The 23,464-nt window shown below is 40.0% G+C and overlaps 1 protein-coding gene and 1 long non-coding RNA gene across 3 annotated transcripts in view; one reads left to right on the top strand and one right to left on the bottom strand.

The window, feature by feature from the left end:
- Positions 1 to 21,222, top strand: part of LOC116458955 (uncharacterized) — a 34,008-nt gene extending 12,786 nt beyond the window's left edge. The window contains exon 3 of the long non-coding RNA XR_004245441.1: positions 20,896 to 21,222. This is a non-coding gene — a long non-coding RNA (uncharacterized LOC116458955). The remainder of the gene's footprint in view (positions 1 to 20,895) is intronic.
- Positions 1 to 23,464, bottom strand: part of MYOCD (myocardin) — a 102,587-nt gene that overhangs the window by 75,335 nt on the left and 3,788 nt on the right. The window lies entirely within an intron of this gene.

The raw sequence follows: 23,464 nt of genomic DNA, 5'->3' as shown, positions 1-23,464 counted from the left end.
ACATACCTTCCTAAAGAAGGGAAAATATGTTCCCTTAATATTCTATAATCATAGAAGAGGTGTGAAGCCTATTGAGTCAGAGAAGCAGCCCACTGTTTAATAGTTATTTAAAAATGCATAGAAACGTGTGGGTCACAAGTATAGTGGAGAACCAGGACTAGATTCCACGCTTGCAGCTTGGGGCTGGGACTAGGTTCCAGCTCAAGAATGGGAGCTAAACTATTTCTGCACAACACGGGGGCTGTGACCAGAGAGCGTAGAGTTTAGAAAGTGACAAACTCACTAATGCCTTCCCAATAATCCTGTGAAGTTAACTATTATTTGTTGTTAGTATTAAGGTTATTGCTATGTACAGATAGGTGGGCCAGGGCTCTTGGACATTAAGGGTTAGGAAGCTTAGCAGAGTTCACTCACCTGTGCCTGGGAGAGAAAGCAGAGGCACTCAGAAGAGGGAGAACCAGGTGCAGCTATACAGGTCCCCTTAGAGTTTCAGGTTGAAGAAGAGGGAAATATCAGGATTGAAGGACATTGTGATATTTTGCTTATTACTTAGATAGTCACCTCTGCCACATGCCCGCTGCTGGTGGGCAGGCCTTTCTTGATGCCAAAGAGAGGCAACAGGATGGGGCAAGGACATTGGGAATGGAAAACATAGATTTAACTTTGAGTCTGCCATGCTTCATAATCCTCAATGTCCAAGAGCCCCAGCCTTCTGTATATATAGCATCTGTATATAGCTGTAATCTCAATATTAACAACAAATAATAGTGAACAACTTCAGGATTATTGGGACGGCATTAATGAGTTTACCACTTTCTAAACTCTACAAGGTTATTAAAGACCTTTATGCGTTGTACTGATAATGGCTGCTTCACAAGAAAGCCCACCTATTTTCTGGATACAGAATCTAAAGAAGAAAAGGGAGCTTTAGGTTGCGACGGGAATGCAAGCGTATACCTTTTAAAAAGTCATTACTGCCTTAAACATTGGCTGTGCCCAGGAGTGATGGTCCCTTAGAAGAGGTTATGCCATTTACATGAAGGGAAAACTGAAGGCACAGGAGTAACACATCACATCGAGTGAGATGGAAAAGGCAGAAAAAGGTGAATAGAAGTTGAGTCATTAATTCACTACAGATCAGTTCTTTCCTATTCCTTTCTTTTATTCCTTTTCCCTGTCTCTCTCGTGTTGATAATTCCTAGTAAGAAAGCTGAAAGGGGCTCATTATTAACAGAATTGAAAAGTGCTAGTCTTGGGGACTTAAGTGTTTTACATAAATCATCTACTGAAATCTCCCAATAATCCTTGAGGAGTGTGTATTATTATCCCCTGGTCATAGCTCCTAAGATATAAAAGCTCATCCAAGTCCATGAAGTTATAAACTTAGGCAGACAAATTTCCAACCATGATTTTGGACTCTAAACTTTTATCTCATGAGTGTAAGTTCCAAATGGAACTATTAATATTTGGATGAGAAAACAGTAACTTTAGTCATGTTATAACTTGTGTTTTAGTGTATTTCTCCCATTTGGTGTGAGGGTGAAGGGCATGTCTTTTTAAATGAAGAATCAGAAGCCATTAGAACATGAGGCATGTCTCATGCTACCTGCCCCCTAGTAACTCAACATAAGGGATGCTCAGCTCAGAATCACTGTCCATAGTGTCTCCACGGCAACAGTCAGGTAGGGTACCGTTTTCTTTCTGAAGCCAACAGGCAGCTGGGTGACTGTTCTGACCAACACAGGTGATGGCCCCGACCAAGTCTCCAATTAGAATGAGGCTCCTGAATGATCCCAGACTCTGATGGCATCACATGGAAACGTTGCCATGGTTTTGATGAGAAGTATTGCTTTTCTGAGGATTGCAAAACACTTTATGTTCCAACCCCATGCTCGCTCATTCTTCACAGAGTGGAAAATGTGTCTCCTTGGCTGAAATGTTCCTCTTGAGTCCAGCCCAAAGATGACATTTTTAGGAAAGTTTGAGAAGAATCCTGTGGCTGTTACTGAGTCACGATAGAGTAGAAATGGATCTTTTCTATTTAAAGAGTTTTGAGCTACTGTTTGAAAATGTCACATTGCTAGGGAACGGTGAAAATGGAAAACTTTCCATTTGCTATCAACAAAGAAAGGTCATTACCGAATGTGCAACAATAGAGCTAAGAACTTCTGCCACCTGTCTACAAAGGGATTAGGAAGTTGTTGGGAGTTAAATTTAAGAATATTAGTGAATATGCTTGGGGCTTTAAAAAGGGATTGCTCATCTGGAATTGGACAAACGTAATTCTAGATCCCATTCTGCTACTAAATAGCTATTGCTTTTGACAGCTCCCAGAGCCTTGCTGGATCTCAGTCTCAATATTAATTGAAGAAAGAGTTTACATTAGATTTGATCAGGATTTCCCCAATTTACCTGATATAAAAACCACCTAGAGGGGGCTTGATAAACACAAATTTCCCTGGTCCCCTTCCTGGAGACTATAGTCTAGTATGTCTGGGGTAGACTGGGAATACATTTTCACAAACATTCCAGGAAATTCTGAGAAAAAAAGTATGTTTGAGAAATAGAAATAAGCAAATATGCTACATGCAAAAATGAGACCATGTTTTTATACTATTTTGTGCCTTGCTTTTCCTTTTTTTTTCAATATGTTCTTACTTTTTATGTGGGTGTGTATATATGAACTCTCATTTTCTATGACCACATAGTATTTCATTATGCTTCAATATCTATTTAATCCCTTTTTACTGTAAACTTAATTTTCTTTTCTTCAGTAAAGATGAGTATTTTATACTCTTACCAGGACTATGGGAGTGTCTTAACTTCACTACAACCTTATTAAACAATGGATAATGCTACTGAAGAAGAAGAAAAAGGCTTTGCTAATTTGATAAGTAACAATGGTATCTCATTATACTTTTTAATGAGTCGAACATGTTTTCTTAGATTTTTTTACTATTAGTATCTTTTCTTTTGCAAACTGTCTGATAACATTCTTTGACAGATTTCCCACTGGGAATTTTTTTTTCCTTATAGACTTAGGAGATCTATTTATATTTGAAGTACATTAAACATAGTCAGTCATCTATGTTGTAAATTTCCATTGGTTTTTTTTAGTTTGCCTTTCAATCTTGTGATGATTTTTGGCATTTAACATCTCTATATGAAATCCCTTAGAACATTCTTGTATGATTTCTATCTTTGATGTATACTTAGACCTTCTCCATCTCCAGATTATGTATCACTGAAATGTTCTTATATATTTATATTTTGGTTTTTACATTTGCATTTAACTTTCAGTGCATCTGGAATTAATGTTAGTGTATAGTGTTACAAAAGGCTCTAATTATTTTTTTCAAAAAAATTTTTTGAGACTGAGTCTCGCTCTGTCGCCCAGGCTGGAGTGCAGTGGTGTGATCTCGGCCCACTGCAACCTTTGCCTCCCAGGTTCAAGCGATTCTCCTGCCTCAGCCCCCTGAGTAGCTGGGATTACAGTTGCCTGCCATCATGCCCAGCTAATTTTTGTATTTCAGTAGTGACAGGGTTTCACCATGTTGACTAGGCTGGTCTTGATCTCCTGACCTCAAGTGATGCGCCTGCCTCGGCCTCCCAAAGTGCTGGGATTACAGGTGTGACCTACTGTGCCTGGCCTCAAATTGTTAATTAGTTGTTCTAATATCATTCATTTCTATATCAAATGGATTTTAGATACATTGTTTGTCATATAATATATGCTTATATAACATCAAATCTGTCTCTACTTTTTCTTTACATCCTGACCTAAATATTTTGTTTTGTTTCGTGTCAGACTAGGTTTATATCTGACAAAATATATACTTTATAGGGTGTGGGAGTCTAAGTCCCCAGTTAAGGCTTCAGGATTATTTCCAAGAAGTTACAAGATTTCAAGAGACCAAAAATTATACCTATACCAGCAACAGAAGCAATATATAAGATTATGATAGCAGTGCTATGTATTCCTGTAAATGTTTACATGCAGCAGGTAGGAAAAGTTTCATCTGATTAAATCTGAGTGTGAGTCAATTCTAAATGTACTGAGGATTTTAGGGAAAAAGGGAGCAGACAAAAGAAGAGAAAACAAGGATAAGGGAAAGGGTAGAAAGAAGAAGAAATAGAAAAGATAATGGGAATAGGAAAACAAAGTTTATTTTTTAATTTTAAGAACAACGTGTGTGTGTGTGTGTGTACATGGGTGTGAATATCTATTCCACTGACAACTAATTAATTCACATGTGTTTAATAGAAAATGAAAGATGTGTTAAACCAGGGGTACACTAGGTCTTGCTCCAGGAGGGAAACAAGAAATAGGCCAAGTGTCCTAGCAGAACTCTGCTTTGTAAGGCAATACTTTTGCCCACATCATGGGCTGCCACCCAGGGCCCAAGAAGGAAATGATCCTGAAGAAAGAAAGAAGGAAGGAAGGAAGGAAGGAAGGAAGGAAGGAAGGAAGGAAGGAAGGAAGGAAGGGGATGGAAGGAAAGAAGAAGATGGAAGGAAGGAGATGGAAAGAAGGAAGGAGAGGGAAGGAAGGAAGGAGAGGGAAGGAAGGAAGGAAATGGAAGGAAGGAAGGAAGAAGATGGAAGGAAGGAGATGGAAGGAAAAAAGGAGATGAAAGGAAGGAAGGAAGAAGATGGAAGGAAGGAAGGAGATGGAAGGAAGGAAAAAACTAAACATTTTTTACATAAACGATTTGCTGTAAGAATTTTAGAATGAATCTGGCTATCTGCTCAACTGTTGAGATAATTTGGAAGCCGTAAAGAGGGGCCCAGGATCATTCTTAGAAGCGATCTGTTCTGCTCTAATAAGCAGGGTTATTGCCCATCTATGCTTCAGTTCAGGTTGTACTGACAATGCTGTTGGATCAACTGAAACCCAGAAGTCTGCTGTTGACATTCAAGGTGGAGAACAGCTGCCTTTTCCTCCATTGGGTGTAGGAGACTTTCCAATGCTTTCAGCAACACTGTTGTCCCAAACCAATAACACTAGGTATCTTAGTGCATCTCAACTCTTTGGCAATTGTTAGTTCTTGTCCATTTTTCATCCAGTATACAACATGGGCCCATGAAGTTTTATTATCCAAAGAATCACAGAGAAGTTACGGGAATCTGTGTGTTAATCTTCTGTTTCATCCAACCAAATAAATCATCCTTGCTAAAAGCATCATCCTTACCCATTTCTTCTCCCACGTTGCCATGGATACACTGCTTCCCTAACACCATTGTATTATTCAAATGTGATTGATTTTCTTTCTACCTCCTCTCCACTCAACTATTTGGTTTTTGTCCACCCAATTACTCCATTTATCTTAAGTAAATTCCCCCTAGCCTTGCTTGACCTATTTGTGCCCCCTACTTGACGCAACCTCTTCAGCCCCAAAGAATGGTCGTATTTTCTAAAAGAACACCAGAATACATGGTTTGACCAGATATTTTTTGAACATAAATTAATTTATATTTAAACTTTTAACGAAATGATAAAACGGTTTCTGTTTATTATATACTTAAGAAGTTATCCTTTGGGGAAAGAAAAAAATGTACATTTCTTTCAAAAGAGTGACCAATAAAACAAAAATAAAAGATGAGGAGTCATTGTACCAGCCATACATCCCTCACCCACAAAGCCATCTTCCTCTATTTCTTCTAAATAGTCCACGAATTCTAGTCCCTCTAGGAATGGCTCTGCCTTGACTATGTGGGAAGGTGAAAATAACTCCCCAGATTTTACTGAGTAAACCCACATGTCTTTTTCTAGCAACACATCAAAATAATAATAATGCAAGAAATTCATCTCTCTGGGCTCCAGACTCTTTACTCATGAAGGGAAGGACTCGGTTAGAAATAGGTGGTTTCAAATTTTTTTAAAACATATTACTGAAAGTGTAGTGTTTTTTAACTAAAAATCTTACATGGAAAGAAAAAAAATTGCATGGGGGTGAACAACAAAAGCGAAACCTCTCACAAAATGTTAAAACTCTATGAAGCAGAGTTTTAAAATCATCGATATGCATGGTCCCCTAAACACCTTCCGACTTCAGTATGCTATTTTTATGATTTGGTTCTAAAAATCTCAAACCTCCTAAGAGATACCGCTTGGGAATAGATGAATGATTTTATTCAGGAGCAAAGAGCGGATGTAGATTACAGTGCCATTACACCCACATGGCTCTTTCTCCCAACCCATCTGGGTCCTTTGAAGCTTCCCTGCAGGATACTGAAGGCTCCAGAGCACTGGGAAGCTCTCAAATCCAGGAGAGAGCCAGCTCCCTTGGCAACAGCAGCAGAGGGAACCCTTCCTTTTCCATCAGCAGATGGTGGTGGGCTTTCACCACTTCTGCAGCACCTTTTCTTACAATGGACTCTTGGCTACTGTTAGACTCTTCTGTACCCTGCCTAGCAACCAGTGCCCTTGGCAACTACAAGAGCTATCATTTCATCAGACCCATGATGCTGCTTGTACTCCCATGCCTCTAGACTGTGTCCATGTTCTGCAGATACGATAAGCCTTGTGTCTAAATGGAAACCTTCTTTATAACTTGAGTGTTGTAGAGTTAGATGCCAAATTCCAGAATTTTGTGAAAAATCAAAGTGTCTTAAAAAGAAAACTGGGCCTACATTCAATTTCTGCTTTGTACACAGGTGAAATGCCTACAAGTGTTGACTAGAAGTTCATTCAAATTTCTCTCTGCACTGATATATTGGCAGGATGTCTTGCAAGTCACATAAGAGCCTGGGAGAAGAGCCCTTGTTCCTCCCACTAAATAGCCATATGACCTTGGCTGAAACACCTCTGCAGCTTCAGTTTCCTCCTCTGTAAAGCAAGAGAGATGAGCTGATGATGTCAAAGGCTCCTTGGAGGGCTAACATTTCATGCCACTTGGCTTCATTTTTGACCAAGGTATGTTTTTGTAAGTCTCCAAATTCAGGGCTCTGAGATTCCTCTTAATCTCAAGTTTTTCCCATGAGATTAGAATATTTCTTGTAAAAGTTCTTAATGTTACAGGAAAAGGCTGCAAGATTGTAAAGCATATCTCACCAAGGGGTCTAAGAGGTTAAGGGTGAAATGCAGGGTACCAAAGTGACCCTTTAGAGGGAAATGTCAACTAGAACAGCTATTACTTCTATGGTGACTCCAGAAGGCTTTGGGATCACCAGGCCAGCCTGGTGCTCATGCATTCATGTGTGTATCTACAAATTCAAGTTCTCAAATAGTATTGAACAATTCCTTGCTATTTTTGAGGTACCTCTAGACACCGGGAATTATACAAAGCAATTTAAGGCATATATACTCTGATGGAGAAAAAGATACACACGCTTGAGTTAACTAAACAAAGTGTTAGGCAACATGTTATTAAATAATCCATGTATGTAGAAGGCTACTAAGGGCAGAAGAACTGAACCTTTAACTTTTCAAGTGAGAAATTTATGGGTAAGATGCTAAAGGGTATTATTGACCAATAAAATAACTTTTTTTTTTTTTTTTTTTTAAGCCAGTCTCAATCTGTCTCCTAGGCTTGGAGTGCAGTGGCATGATCTTGGCTCACTGCAACCTCTGCCTCCTGGGTTCAAGTGATTCTCCTGCCTCAGCCTCCTGAGTAGCTGGGACTACAGGCATGCACCACCACACCCGGCTAATCTTTTGTATTTTTAGTACAGATGGGGTTTCACCCTGTTGCCCAGGCTGGTCTTGAACTCCTGACCTCAAGTGATCCACCAGCCTTGGCCTCCCAAATTGCTGGGATTACAGGCATGAGCCACCGCGCCCAGCCCCTCTGCTTTTTGTTGTTGTTGTTGAGACAGGGTCTTACTCTGTCACTCAGGCTGGAGTGCAGTAGTGTGATCTTGGCTCACTGCCAACCTCTGCCTCCTGGGTTTAAACATTTCTTGTGCCTTGGCCTCCCGAGTAGCTGGGATTACAGGCATGTGCCACCATGCCTGGCTAATATTTTTTCTATTTTTAGTAGAGATAGGGTTTCACCATGTTGGCCAGGCTAGTCTCAAACTCCTGACCTCAAGTTATCCACCTGATTTGGTCTTCCAAAGTGCTGGGATTACAGGCATGAGCCACTATGCCTGGCCCAAAATGAATAAAATCTTAAATCTGAAATAAACATGGCACTTCCTACCCAGGGCTGGCTTCATAAGCATATAACTTGTGCTGTGAAAGAGCCCTATTTTTAGAAGGACCCTGTGCTTGGTTTAATGAGGTGCTATCACCATTGTGAAATTCTTTTTTTTTTTGAGACGAATTCTCACTCTGTTTCCCCAGCTGGAATGCAGTGGCGTGATCTCAGCTCACTGCAACCCCCACCTCCCAGGTTCAAGCGATTCTCCTGCCTCAGCCTCCCGAGTAGCTTGGACTACAGGCATGTGCCACCATGCCTGGATAATTTTTGTATGTTTTAGTAGAGACAGGGTTTCACTATATTGGTCAGGCTAATCTTGAACTCCTGACCTTGTGATCCACCCACCTTGGCCTCCCAAAGTGCTGGGATTACAGGCATGAGCCACTGCACCCGGGCACCACTGTGAAATTCTTAATCATTGTTGAACAACGGACTCTGCACTGTCATTTTGCACAGGGCTCCATAAAATATGTAGTGTTCCCCTGGACATTGCCTGGTTCAAGGAAAAGGTTCCTATTTGGGAGTGGTAAGGGATAACACTGTAACAGGAGTTAGGAATTCAGAAACAGAGGGCCATGGATGCTACATTGCACTTTATCCTGTAGAAAGAGGGCTACACTGGCATTTTTTTGAGCAGCAGAGTAATTCAGTAACATTGACATTTTAGGAGGACTCATCTGATGCTAAGACGATGGGAAGAGACAGCGTTGGTTTGGAGACTCTCATCATGATCCACGGATAAGGAAGAAAGTCCACTTGGGAATAAATAAAAGAGGGCAAATTTGAGAAACAAGTGGAAAAAAATAATTGCTATGTCTTGATAATAAATTATGAAAAATGGAGAGAGAGAGAGAGAATGAGAGAAAGAGAGAGATGTGAATTAGACTTACTTATATGACACACTCTCTGATCAGACTTTTGAAAAAAACGAAAGCACTATTACTATGATTATTGGTAGCCAAATTGGTAGGGCTGCCAGGAGCTTTTGAAGTAATATCTTCATCTGGGAATTTGCCAGTAAGGTGAACATGCTAACATCATTCATTTGTCCATTCATTCATTTCACTCATTCAATATTTACTGATCACCTATTGTATGTCCAAACACTGTCTTAGACATGAGGGATCCAGCTGTGAATAAAACTCTCACAAGTTCTGCCTATGGAAAGTTTACAGCCTAGGGAGGGAGAAAGATGTTAAACAAATAATTACAATTTGGGGAGTGTCATGCCAGGAGCTTCATGTAGTTTGGGAATTAGGGAAGGCTTGTCTGGCGTTTTCTCCCAGGAAACTCCAACAAATAAATAAATGGAGTTGTCAGGCCCACAGCACTTAATTTGCCTCCTTCCAGTTCTACTTAACAACAGCTTGTATGTGTATGTGTATATGTGTGTATCTGTGTATGTGTGAGTAATTTTCATTCCCGAAAGACTTGACAGGCCTGATAAGAAAGAGAGAGAGAATGAAAGACAGAGAGAAGGAGGGGGGGAGACAGAGAGCGCGCACGCGCACGAGAGAGAGAAAGCGACAGAGGAAGACAGAGAGAGACAGGTACTGACAGTAAAGTTGTTGGTGACAGTGACAAATGAGAGAAAGGAGGGGAAATCAGTGATGCCTCCCTTTTATTCTCTTCTGAAATGGTTTTCCACTGGGTTTAATAGGAAATGCTTTTCTCCTCTGCCATCCACATGGTTTTTGTCTCTCTTCCTAGTCCTAGTTTTTGTTCTGAGGATGGGCATCCCTCAAGCCAGACTGAGCTATTCCCTAGGAATTTTGGAAATGGGACTGAAAGAGAAAATTCAATAGCAGTTGGAGGTGGCCATTTTCACCCATGTGAATTGAGAAACAAAGCCAGTCAATATTGCGGGAGAAGATGGGGCATAGAAGACAGCCAGAAGAGTAGCCTGAGGGTGTTCGAATCCCCAATTTCAGCTTATTTCCACCCAAGTCGCAAATACATTCCTGTCGTTCAGTTTGATGAGATACCCCAGTATGTTTATAATAAGTGTTCCTTTTTGCTTAAGCGTGTTCAGGGTTTCTAGTGTTTGATTCTCTATTATTTGCAAACAAAGAGGTTCCATATGATAACTGTTGAAGAGGGGCATCCCGTGGTGGCAGAAAGCTATCAGCACAACCAGGTAAAGCTTTGAGATCTACTTTTAAATCCTGTTCTACCAATCAAAGACTTCTGGGTATGCAGATGCAGATGTTTGTAAAAGTGAGCAAAATGTACACTTCTGACAGAATGCACATGGCAATTATCATACTTAGGACCTGGGTTAAGAAGTGGTGAACAGCAGCTTGGATGGCTATTTATGATGCATCCTCTCCATATGGTGCCAGGTCAAGATCACAAACCCTGGATACAAGAGAGCATGAGCCCACTGAAAACTCTCTCCGCAAAAAGGGCAGTGGTACCTGTTTATAATTTAGTCTTTCACCTTCCCTTTTCTGTTGAATCCTACCCTAGGTTTAGCTGGACGCATCCTTATATGTAATCTTTGACCTTGACATTATTGCCTTCAAGGACACTACCAGGCATAGGTCTTTGGGAAAGCTATTGGCTGATGAATGGATAACTTCCTGGAAAGTAACAAGCAGGACCACCATCAGAGTCTTCTGGTCTCCTCCAGAGCTGGAAGCTGATGCTGTGTGGCACACATCATATATACAACTCTCTTCTTCTCTTCCTATGCATGGTTCACCCACCAAATTCTTTCCTTTGCCTGGCATTATCTGACTCTAGGACAAAGCCACTGTTCCCCACCAGTGGCCCGTGTCATCTGTGGGTCTGACATGTTCCTCTTTGGGGTGCAGAAGCATCGAATTTCCTGGTAAAGAGAAGACGGTGGCTGACAAAATGCTCGGAGAAGGTGAAATGAGAGACCTGGTTATCTGCGTCGGTCTTGCCCCAATCCTGGCCACGTTTCCCAAACAAGGCTGAGAGCCAGGGATTATTTTTGTGTGGAGTGCTAATTGCCTGAGCTCAATTTGCTCCTTGCCTTCTGATTCCAGGTACCAATGATAACTGTTCCCTAGCTAAATGTTGCCCTGCATGCTGTTATATGTTGTATTCACTGACCAAGAATAACATAGGACTGACTGTCTGCTCATCTACTGCAGGGAGTACTCAGAGAGGATGAGGTGAAAATGATGATCAGGTCACTGAGGTAGCCCTCGATGGTCTCAAGGAACAAGGTGAGCTCTGAGGGGTGCTGGGCTGGCCTCAGTGACCCTTACAGGAGAGCACTTAAGCAGGGGGGCTGAGACTAGGTACACACTGTTCTTTCTTCATCCTAAGGGATGTCCCAGCTCTGCTTCCTTTAGGGAGATTAAGAGACATGAATTCAGGCCAGCATCTAGTGCTGGGCATTTGGCGAGTCAAAACCAAGAGAATACTGAAAGCCAAAATGCTCGGTCTCAGAATTACCATGCAGTGATTTCAACGACTGAGCCTTATGCATGGGCTCAAGTTGTTTTAGAAAGATGTCTGTTCACACGAACACTGCGAAGCTACTCTTTCCCTAAGCACCACACTCTCAGTTTGTCAAAACATTTGAAGAAGACTAATTCATGCCTCAAAAGGAATTCTCTCTCACTCACAAAGCTGCCAGGTTTGTGAGCTTGAGGCTTTCATGTTAAAATAACTCAAGACACTAGAGGAATAGGGAAGAAAAACCTCAAGTGGAAATGCCTTACGATGTCACTAAAAGGGCAGAACCACAATTCACATGCTCACTGGGAGGATGGGATGGCAAAGTCAGATGGCTCAAGCCAGCTCTGACTGGTTGGGGTACTTGTGAGAAGCAGTACAGGGTAGCAGTCACAAGCATGGACTTAGAATCCAAAGGTGCACGAGATCAAGTCCCAGCTTTTCCATTTACAAGGCATGGGATTTTGTGATAGCTCCTTCAGTGCTCGAGGCTTGGTTTCTTCTTCTATGGATGGGAGGACTGTAACAACAGTACCTCCTTACAGGATTGCTGTAAGGATTAAATTAGTTAGCACACGCAGCAGGCATGTGAGCATCAGATAGTTCCTGGGGTGCTCCATTGGGGTGTAGGGAACCTCATCAAAACCCTCTCCAAGTCAGGGAGGACTGGGAAGCAGCTGACAACACTGTCACTACAAGTGTTCAACCAGCGTGGCTGTTCAGCCGCAGGGAACTTTTCCTTCCATCACAAACAGGTCCCTGAAGTACAGAACAGAAACTCGGCAACTGACATAAACAATTTCAAACAATAATTTCAGAAGACAAATTGCTCCGTTTGGGCACCAAGATTCCTCTCTGAGGCTTTCCCCACTTGTTTATGTATTCTGTGGCACAGAGCCATGAGTGAATTAAGCAGACAGCACGCACACACGCCCGGGGCCGGCGGGAGAGGCCTCCAGGAAAAGGACCTGCCATTTGACCCGCGTTCCTTGAAAGCTATTGCTGCAGAGATGCCTGAGACAAAGGGACTCAGTCTTACACCTTCTTGTATTCGCTTGTTGATCGAGAGAGGCCACAAGATTTGGTGCCAGGAGATCTGAGTTCAAGTGCTTCACTATGCTGTATGTGTAAATTCGGGCAGGTCATTCCTGTTTCTATACCTTAGTTTCCCATCCCTGTAAGAAAGACGTCATTATACTCACCTCTAGGGTAATTATAGTGGTCAAATTAAGAACCCTTTAGTCCTAATAAATTACCATATGAAGATTAATGAGGTTAACCGTGGGCATCCACTAAGTAGCTGAATAAGAGTTAGTTATAAAGGGGAATTAGAGTTTAGAAGAAAGGGTGTATTTTATGAGGCAAAGAAGTTCTTCTAAAATTAAGAGGAGAGTCTTCATTCCATGGGGCTGTTCTTGAATACAGGTTTAAGTTCTTTTGAGAGCCTAAGTTAAGCTTGTGATATATACTATTCTATTATAGCATTTAAAGAATATATTGCCTTTTCTGACTATAAAACAAGTGCGTGTTCATTATAGAAAATTTGAAAAATGTATAAAAGTTCCAGGATGAAAGGCAAAATTAATAGGAATTCAAGTCTGCAGAGATAAGCAGCACCTGCTAATACTTTGCCTTTTTTCTTCTGATTTATATGCCTGAACATGGATATAAAAAGGTAGCTACCCTACAATTTCTCAAGAATTGGGACTATATCACATGCAATTCTGAAACCTCCTTCTTGCATTGTAAACATCTTCGCATCTCATGATCCTTTGAAAACACCATATTTAAAGTGCACGTTAAATCCCATTTTTTATGTATTTAAATATTTTCTTTTTGTTAAGCATCTCCAGTTTTTCCCTCGGTTTTACTGTAGCATATATACCACTGCAAAGAGCATCCTCAAAGATAAATCTTTAACTGTCTCATACTATATATATGTTATATATTATATACAAACATACGCATACACATATATATAAGTGTAGGCATATTAACCATTCTTTAAATGTTAGAAAATAATCCTGGCTCTACTGTTAGACACAAGGTTTTGAAACAACCAAACATGACGCTTGAGAATACGTTCTGTCTCTGGGACGTTCTGTAGTGTCAGGTTCTAATCTATGTGTTAAGAACACAATCCTTTGTGAAGGCTGCATTTCTACTAAGCCAAGGATTCTTTTGCTATCCCTATGCCTCATTCTGTCCTCCTCTCCCAGCCAATCCTGAGTTACATTTGCTGAATTTCCATCTCTCCTTCTCATCTAATTCTTTCAATCTTGAAACCAGTGCAGATGGCTACCACGTTAAAATAAAAAATAAAAAAAAAAAGCTTTAAGCAGACGGACTGTTAGGTTGAGAGAGGAAATAGGTTAAATGTCAGGCATCTGCCTATCTGAAAAGACCACGTTCCCCTGGGCTGCGCATTTCTCTGGGGGGCCATGTGGTAAATCTGGTTTTGCAAGCCCCAAGACGAGAGTTCTAGGTCTGAATCTACTGGGGTGACCCTGAGCCAATTTCTTAATGTCTCTGGAAACTCAGTAACCTCATCTGTACAATCAAACTTGTAATCTCACAGAATTGGTAGAAAAATATCACGAAGTCAGGAGATCGAGACCATCCTGGCTAACACGGTGAAACCCCATCTCTACTAAAAAAATACAAAAAATTAGCCAGGTGTGGTGGCAGACGCCTATAGTCCCAGCTACTCAGGAGGCTGAGGCAGAAGAATGGCATGAACTCGGGAGGTGGAGCTTGCAGTGAGCCAAGATGGCGCCACTGCACTCCAGCCTGGGCTACAGAGTGAGACCCCATCTCAAATAATAATAATAATAATAATAATAATAATAATAAAATAAAAAATAAAAATATTAATGAATATGATCTTTTTTGGTGGGGTAGAGAGTTGAATACATCAAAGAAATAAGAGGTGCTATAATTTGGCAGACTGCCTCCAGCTGTCTATCCTCAAAACTTTGTTCTCTCTCTCTCTCTCTTTGGTTTTATATTTAGACAGAACAGCATTCTCAATTATAAGAGAAGCGGATCTGGGCTCAGCCATGAGCCTTTGCTGGTCCTCATAGCTTGTAGTGATCTTGCTGAGACCCAGACAAGGCTTGGCACTGTCTTCACAGGCATGAAAGGACCAGATCCAGAATAAAAACCACACCTCGCTGGAGAATAAGTTTAATTATATGCCTTTTCAGTTTTTTTTGAAAGGAAAAGAATAAGTGATGATAGATATATAAAACACTTTGCAAAATACAATATAAGTTATATAATGACAATAATTATCTTCATAACTCTCAAGCACAATCTGGGGTAAAAAGAAATGATAGGCTGGGCGCGGTGGCTCATGCCTGTAATACCAGCACTTTGCGAGGCTGAGGCGGGCAAATCACGAAGTCAGGAGATTGAGACCATCCTGGCCAACATGGTGAAACCCCGTCTCTACTAAAAATACAAAAATTAGCCGGGCGTGGTGGTGCACGCCTGCAGTCCCAGCTACTCAAGAGGCTGAGGCAGGAGAATCGCTGGAACCTGGGAGGCAGAGGTTGCAGTGAGCCGAGATGGTGCCACTGCACTCCAGCCTGGGGGCAGAGCGAGACTCCACCTCAAAAAAAAGAAAGAAAGAAAGAAAGAGAAATGATAATAGCTTGGCAGCGAATCTTAAGAGAAATTCATGAGAGGCTGGTCATTGTTAATTTAGAATCAATATGATATCTTATAATAACATAAATAATTTTAAAACATTGTAAATTAACATATCAAAGCATATTGATATAAACATTGATATGAGAATTAACATATACTTTTTTTTTTTTTGAGATGGAGTCTCACTCTGTCGCCCAGGCTGGAGTACAGTGGCCTGATCTCGGCTCTCTGCAAGCTCCCCCTCCCGGGTTCATGCCATTCTCCTGCCTCAGCTTCCTGAGTAGCTGGGACTACAGGCACCCGCCACCATGACCGGCTAATTTTTTGTATTTTTAGTAGAGATGGGGTTTCACCGTGTTAGCCAGGATGGTCTTGATCTCCTGACCTCGTGGTCCGCCCGCCTCGGCCTCCCAAAGTGCTGGGATTACAGGCGTTAGCCACCACGCCCGGCCTATATACTTTTTTTTAACTTTTATTTTAAGTTTAGGGGCACATATGCAGGATGTGCAGGTTTGTTACCCAGGTAAACGTGTGTCATGGGGGTTTGTTGTACAGATTATTTCATTACCCAGGTATGAAGCCTAATACCCATTAGTTATTTTTCCTGATCTGCTCCCTCCTCCCACCCTCCACCCTCCAACAGGCCCCAGTATGTGTTGTTCCCCTCTACGGGTCCATGTGTTCTCATCATTGAGCTCCCACTTGTAAGTGAGAACATGTGGTATCTGGTTTTCTGTTCTTGCATTAGTTTGCTAAAGATAATGGCCTCCAGCTCCAACCATGCCCCTGCAAAGGACATGATCTCATTCTTTTTTATGACTGTATAGTGTGAATTAAAGTATAATCAATATTCATGTGTGAATAAAATAGCTACCATTTATTGAGTACATCAGCACATCCCTGCACTATGTCAAGCACTTTTTACATACTTTTCCACTAAAACCTCAGAAATTTCCAGTGAAGGAGGCATTCTTGTTTCCACATTTACACATAGAAAGGTAGAGGGTTGAGAGCTTAAAAGCATGCACTCAAGCGCATATCATATGACTGACCAATAAAGATGGAGGCCAGGATTTGAAGCCAAGTCAGCCAGATGGCATAGCTATACCACATATATACATTTTCCAACAAAAATTAATAGCAGAGTTGTGGGTTTTCAGTCTCTTAGTTGAGAAGCAAGTTTCATTGGTTGTAGTTTGAGTTGTGAGCATGACCCAGGATTAATGAGAATTTGAGAACAACTTAAACCTCCCATGGACTCAGCCAACTCCTGATTTAGCTGCTACGCAAATATGGTATTATTAACCCACTCCCCATCACTCCATATCTTAAAAAAAAAAAAATAATACTCAGTATAGGAGATACTAGATAAGCATAATCAAGAATATAAGAAAGAACATAAGAAAATTTAAAAATGACTCATAATCTCACCACCCAGAGCTAATCATTTTGGGAATGGATCCTTCCAGACTTTTTCCCATGCATGTGCTTTAGCACTTTTGGTATGTTTTGCTTCTCAACTTGTTGGGATTAAAGTTTTTTAATTTTTAAAAGAAATTTCTTTTTTTACTGTCTTATGGTCAAGACATTTCTGTGTGTGTGTGTGTGTGTGTGTGTGTGTGTGTATGTGCAGGGGGAAGGTGCTAAGTCTAAAATTGTATTCTATATCAAGTAAGAGGATTAAAATATTTAATCAAATTTTATTTAGTGTTCACGTCCTCTAAATCTTCACTTAAATTTCTGCCTAATTTATTAAAGACTTACAGATACTTTTTTTTCCCCACCACTATTAGGATGTCAATTTCTTATGTTTTAGGCATATTTAAAAATTATGTAGATATGAATACAGTTTTATTTTAAAAGATGCAAATGGTAAAGGAAAGATAAGGTCTTGCTCTCTGTACCCATGGATACCATAATGAACAGTTCTACTTATATCTTTGAAACTTCTTTTTTCTGAGTACTTATATATAAATACTATTTATTTATCTATTTATTTATTGAGATGGAGTCTTGCTCTGTCACCCAGGCTGGAGTGCAGTGGCGTGATCTCGTCTCACTGCAACCTCCGCCTCCCGAGTTCAAGCGATTCTCCTGCCTCAGCCTTCCAGGTAGCTGGGACTACAGGCTTGCGCCACCAATGCCAGGCTAATTTTTTGTATTTTTAGTAGGGACAGGGTTTCACCCTGTTAGCCAGGATGGTCTCTATCCCCTGACCTCGTGATCCACCCATCGTGGCCTCCCAAATTGCTGGGATTACAGGTGTGAGCCACCGCGCCTGGCCAATACTTTTTAAAAAACATAAATGAAAATATGTTGCCGGATTGTTTTATAACCTGAATTTTAAAAAATTAATTCTACGTTTTGGAGATCTTTTCACATCAGTTCATATAGAATTTTATCATTTCTTTTTGCTTTGCATTGTGTTTTATTGTATTCTATACTGTGAATATATTGTAATTTAATGAATCGTTCCCTTACAGATGATGTTTATGCTGTTTCCATCTTTTTAGGTTAGGCATTATAAACTGTGATAAAATTGTATCTGTTAAGACTTTACAGTATGGATAGCTTACCAACACGATAGGTATAGCTATGTCTTCATGCCTATTCAATACTCGATATTATCAACATTTTAAAATTTTGCTAATTTGAAGTTTTTAAAAAATAGTATCTAGATCTTTCACTTTGCATTTTCTTGAATGCTAGTGAGTTGAGTATATTTCATGTGCTGACTGATTATTTTCCCCCTTGAATTGTCTTTCCCTTAGGTTGTTTGCTTTAAATCTTATTGTTCATATAAGTCCTTTAAATAATTTTGTCTCACATATATTTTCAAGTATTTTTTTCAATCTACAGTTTGACTTTAAATTTATTTTGATGATTTTTTAATGTGGAGTTTTAAAGTATTTAAGTGACCAAATATGTCCATTTTTATTTCTAACCTGGCCACGGCCACAAGCTTGGGAAGTCTTGTCCTACACTGAGATGAAAAGATTATTCTCCTCTGTTTTCTTCAAATATTTTATAGGTTTCCTTAGCTCTTTAATCCATATGGAATTTATTTTAAGGTATATTATAAAATATCTCAATTTACTTATTTCCAAAGAGATAGTCAATTTTCTCAACAAACTCATTACATATTTTATTGTAGATTTGGACAGCCACTGTTATCAGAGGTTAAATCTATGCATATATACGTAAGTGTATATATGTGTATGCATGCACATACACACAATTCTCACCCACTGATAGTAATCGTCTGTTTTACTTCTGGTACTAACTGCTAGATATTTCTTATATAACTATGTTTAAGGTCTTAGAGCAAATCTCTTCTCGTTGTTACCTTTCAAAAATTTCTTAATTTTTTTTTCTCAAACTGAAGTTTAAAAAGTCAAGTTTTATTAAAACCCCTGGGACTTTGTAGGAATGGCATGTGTAATTTATAGGTTACGTACTAGAAACAACTAGCTTGATAAATCACTATTTAGGAAATCAAGGACGACAGCAATAATTGGGTATATGCCTGGAGTTGTAGCCCAGAAAGAGGCATATTAAATCTACTGGGTCAGGTACGTGTGTATGGTTATGGGGTGGGGCGGGGAAAGAAGGAAAGGAGCTGTAGGTTATAATAGAGATAATCATCATGGGACAGTGGAACAAACATGTTCATACCTGGCCTCCAAGTTGTCTAACATCTTTGAGCCTCAGCTTCTTCATCTCTAAGATGGGAATAATCATATTTTTGTAAGGATTAAATGAGATGATAAAGGTGCCCACAGATAATAGGTTCAGTAACTCCTAGTCCTCTTCTCTTCCCTTTTGATGAGGCATGAGTCATATTTGGTAACCGATGGTCCCTAAATAGCAGACCACATGGAAGTTTCCAAAGGCATTAGGCAACTGTTACTAATTTTCCTTTTCAATCTCTACTGAAAAGGTATGAAAGGCTCATCAGATACCAGCCAACATTGGGTAAGTACTCAAGGTTACTCTGAGTTAGTTGTACAGTAGGGACAAGCATTCATCACCAAATAGAAATAGGCCTAAAGTTAAGTTTGTTACATTGTAAGTGCTCCAAAAACACTAGCCATCATTACAGCTCATAAATACTCAAATCCATTATTCCCACACTTAGGCATTTACTCTAAATAATGAGTAGCCTACAAAACAATCCAAAGGAAGGAAAATATTTTCTTTCTTTACATGAAGGATTTCACAGTAGTGTTATGCATACAGATTTTCATAGTAGTGTTATTTATAATATAAAGATTATAACTGGCTTAATTTTCCAATACAAGTGGAAAAGGTTTAGTAAATTACTATACACTCACTTGGGGGAATATTATACAGTCCTTAAAGCAAAAACTGTGTTGCTATGTAGCCGCTTGAAAAATATTTATGCTATTATACTAACTGATAAAAAGGGTGAGTATAAACTTATGTATATACTCTGATTATCACGTCGTAAAAATCTTTGTGTGCCTGGACAAGGAGAGAAAGAGAACACAAATGACAAAAAATATACTGTATTGAGGAGAACTGTTGAACTATTGTTCAATTAATGTTGAACAGCATTTTCTGGATTTAACTTTTTTGGGATCATTTTTTAGAAGCTCCAGACAGGGCAGTAAGTCTCAACTAAATAACAGAAAGTTCCTTGTGGAACTTTACCTAGGACTGAAAAACCAGCCCAACCAGTCAGGAGAAAACAAGATTGGCTTCCTAAGGAGAGTGTTTCCGGAAATAGAAAAGGCAGAATAGTTTATGGGGTATTTTCTAGTCATTTCACATCATCTGTGAAATGAGGATGTTGCCTGGAGTTATTTGACCATACTTTATGAGAAACAACCAGTTTGATGCTTTCGTACCACTTAAGAGGCCAAGGGGAAGGAGATACAAGTTGAGGAGTGAAAACTTACTCAATGCAGTAGTTCAAACTGAGGTGTCAGAAGGGATTGCTGATAAAGACATACTAAGTATTTGAGGGTCTGTGTATCCATTAATCATTGCTGCACAAACCAAGTGAGAGCTAGGAGAACCCAATACATACATTTTACAATATTACAGTGGCTTAATTCACTTTGAATTCAATTTCTTCTCTAGTGATCTAAGGTAGCTGAATACAGCAAACATCCATGAGTCAGAGGGATTGTACTCATAAGAGAAGTACACCAATAGTGAAAAGAAAGAACTTATCTTCCCTCACCAGCAGGAGAAAAGAAAGACATTATTCTCCCTTCATTGGTTCCGGAGAACCTTTTGCTATGCTCTGGAAAAAAAGTCACAAAACGGTTTTATTTATTCCAAATTTCTGGGGATAAATGATACATTTTATTTTAACAAAAATTGGACACCTCTTTCTGTTTTATCTAAGAATAATGATCCAAATCTCATTAAGTAAAGCTTGACTTACTAGCTATTCTGAAACATATAAGCATTATCTGCCTAATAAAATAGAAATTCAAAGTACTAAAATCATAAGGCTGCAAAACTATTATTGGGCTAATGGTCGTTGTTGTTGTTATTAATCCTATTTGTGTTCATCAAAAACTTTTAACTACTCCACACATAAGCGAGAACTCTTATGCAACTCACATGCCACCAGATCCAGTAATCCATTTCCACATAGTGAATAAAGGTTCACTAATTTCTTTCTTTTCAGAAAGAAACCCTTAATAATTCTACAAAGATCTTTCCCTCATAGAGGTATGAGGATGTGAAGACCATGAGTCATTTTACCAATATGGAAACAGAGGCCCAGAGAGCTCTGGGAATATAAACATATTCCCAAGACCACGGAGTCCCAGATGGGCTCCCACTGTGACTCAGCCCACAGGACAGAAGGAATGGAACCAGGAAAGCAGAGACCTGTGAAATGCACCTGCTGGCTCCTCCCCCTTGATCTGGACAGAGATGTGGGATACCTGTTCACCATTCATTAGATGCTCGGGAAGCCTTGCTAATTAGATGAAAATAATGGAAATGAAAAACAGTCTGTTCTAGCATCTCCTATTCAGGTTTAGCTTTTTTGAAGCATGTAAAATTCTAACCCCGGGTAGAGCATTTTGCTTCTGCCCTGCACTTCTGTTATTCTTCAATTTAATCCAATTAGAGTAGAGCACATTCAATCTGGTTCAAGCCAACTTGACACAATCTTGCTAACTGTTTCTGTCATATGCTGTAGCAGATAAAAGACAAATGCCATTCTTCCTGGTCTTAAATAATTTATATGTTTTTTTAAAAGTAACTTGGGTACACAGAATTGAATTGCTCACAATCCTTGGTTCATGACACACTGTCACACTATCGTCATTGAGCCATAGGTGACCTTTGTTTAATTAATTTGCTTAATAACACGTGGACACAACTACTGCCTAACCTAAGAACAACAGGGATAACCTGCTTCTTACCTTTGGGCTACACCCTTACCTCCTCATTTAGCTTCTCCCACTGTGCTATGACTTTGACTTTTGTATTTATAGTCACTCCTCTCCTTTTTGTTCTAGTTTTAGTACACACAAACACACGTCTAACAATAAACCTATATTGCTTATTTTTGATGTTTTTGAATAGACTTTAGAGGAAGAATAAAACCTATTTATTCAACATATATTTAATGGGTGCCTTCTCTGTGCCAAGCATAGATGATGTGAAATGACTGGAAAATACCCCGTAAACTATGTTAGGTGCTAGAGAATAAAGACAGTAAAAACCAAACACAAATAAACAAGTAATAATTTCTGCCATTATGGACAAATAATAAGCAAATAAACAAGTAAAATGTTTAGTCTGTCCAACAGTGATAAGAGCTATGAATAAAACTAGGGCAGGGAAGGTGGGGGTTGGGGTTCTTGCTCTAGTGATTAAGATGGTGAGGGAAGGGCATGGGAGCTGTGAGTGAATCGAATACAGCTGGACTTGAGGAGACAGGCATGGCCTCAAGCAGGTGGTTTGAGCCAGACCCCAAATGTTCCTTTAACTTTCACATTCCATGTAGAAATTAAAATATGTTCATTTTTAAAGGTCCATTGAATTGTTTTCTCATATGTAATGCTTTGATCAAGCATTTACAAAAATATTTAGGGCCATTCCCTTGGAAAAGTATTGAATCTTGGGGCTAAAAGCAACTTGAAATAGGAACCAGTCAAAACCCTCTATTTTGTAGAAGGTAAAAATGAGATCTAAAAAGGTGAATTAAATTATATATACATACATAAATATTACATATCATGGGAAAGGTACTCTTGTAGGTTAAATTATTTGTTCTAAACTAGAAAACTAATTGCTAAAGAAGTCCTGTGGGCTTCTCTGGAGCTCATAGTGAAAATTTCTTCAATAGTGTCCATTATGATAAAAATCTTGGGGGCCGACCTCTTAGGCTAACCTCAATTCCTGAGAGAGAAAATTCAGTGCCAGAGATGTTGAGGATTTAGCTTAAAGTAGGAATCAGTCATCCTTTTAGGTTGTCTGAAGGATGGAGAATAGAGAAATGACAAAGAGAGATGACTGCAGGGTCCTGCTGAGATGTCTCTTGCCCTCTCTGAAAGGACAAGCAACCAATTACAGGCACCAGAGGCCTGATCCTGTGTCTATTGGAGTAGAAGAACACAGGGGGGTGGGTCCCACTACCTGAGTTCAGCCACAGCCTCTTGAGTACCTGCTTTGCATGTTCTTTGCCTTCTTTTAACTACAGCTCCAACCTCTGGAGCCTCTGCTGCTTGAGCACTGGCCTGCCTGCTGAGCTCATCTTCCTCCTTGCCAGACGACCAGAGACCAGAGGTGAAGCTCCCACGTTCTTCCTCACCCATAAGCTGGCTGTACTCTGGGGGACCTAGGGTTCATTCTCATGGTACCCCCACTCCATTTGGAGTTTTCTGCTTTCATGCCTAAAATACAAGTTTTGCATTTTGAGGAGTCCTTGAGGACCCAGAGAATCTCAAGAGCTTGATAGGATATTGGATGGGGCAGCAGAAAGTGTTGATCAAAAACCACTCAGACTGGTCAAGAGATCGAGACTATCCTGGCCAACATGGTGAAACCCCGTCTCTACTAAAAATACAAAAAATTAGCCGGGCGTGGTAGCGGGCGCCTGTAGTCCCAGCTACTCGGGAGGCTGAGGCAGGAGAATGGCATGAACCCGGGAGGCGGAGCTTGCAGTGAGCTGAGATTGTGCCACTGCACTCCAGCCTGGGCAACACAGCGAGACTCCGTCTCAAAAAAAAAAAAAAAAA

Source organism: Hylobates moloch, unplaced genomic scaffold, assembly GCF_009828535.3.
Source record: "Hylobates moloch isolate HMO894 unplaced genomic scaffold, HMol_V3 SCAFFOLD_19, whole genome shotgun sequence".
Lineage (NCBI taxonomy): Eukaryota > Metazoa > Chordata > Mammalia > Primates > Hylobatidae > Hylobates > Hylobates moloch.
Note: the sequence above shows the minus strand (reverse complement) of the source record. Positions and strands in the feature narration are given on the sequence as shown.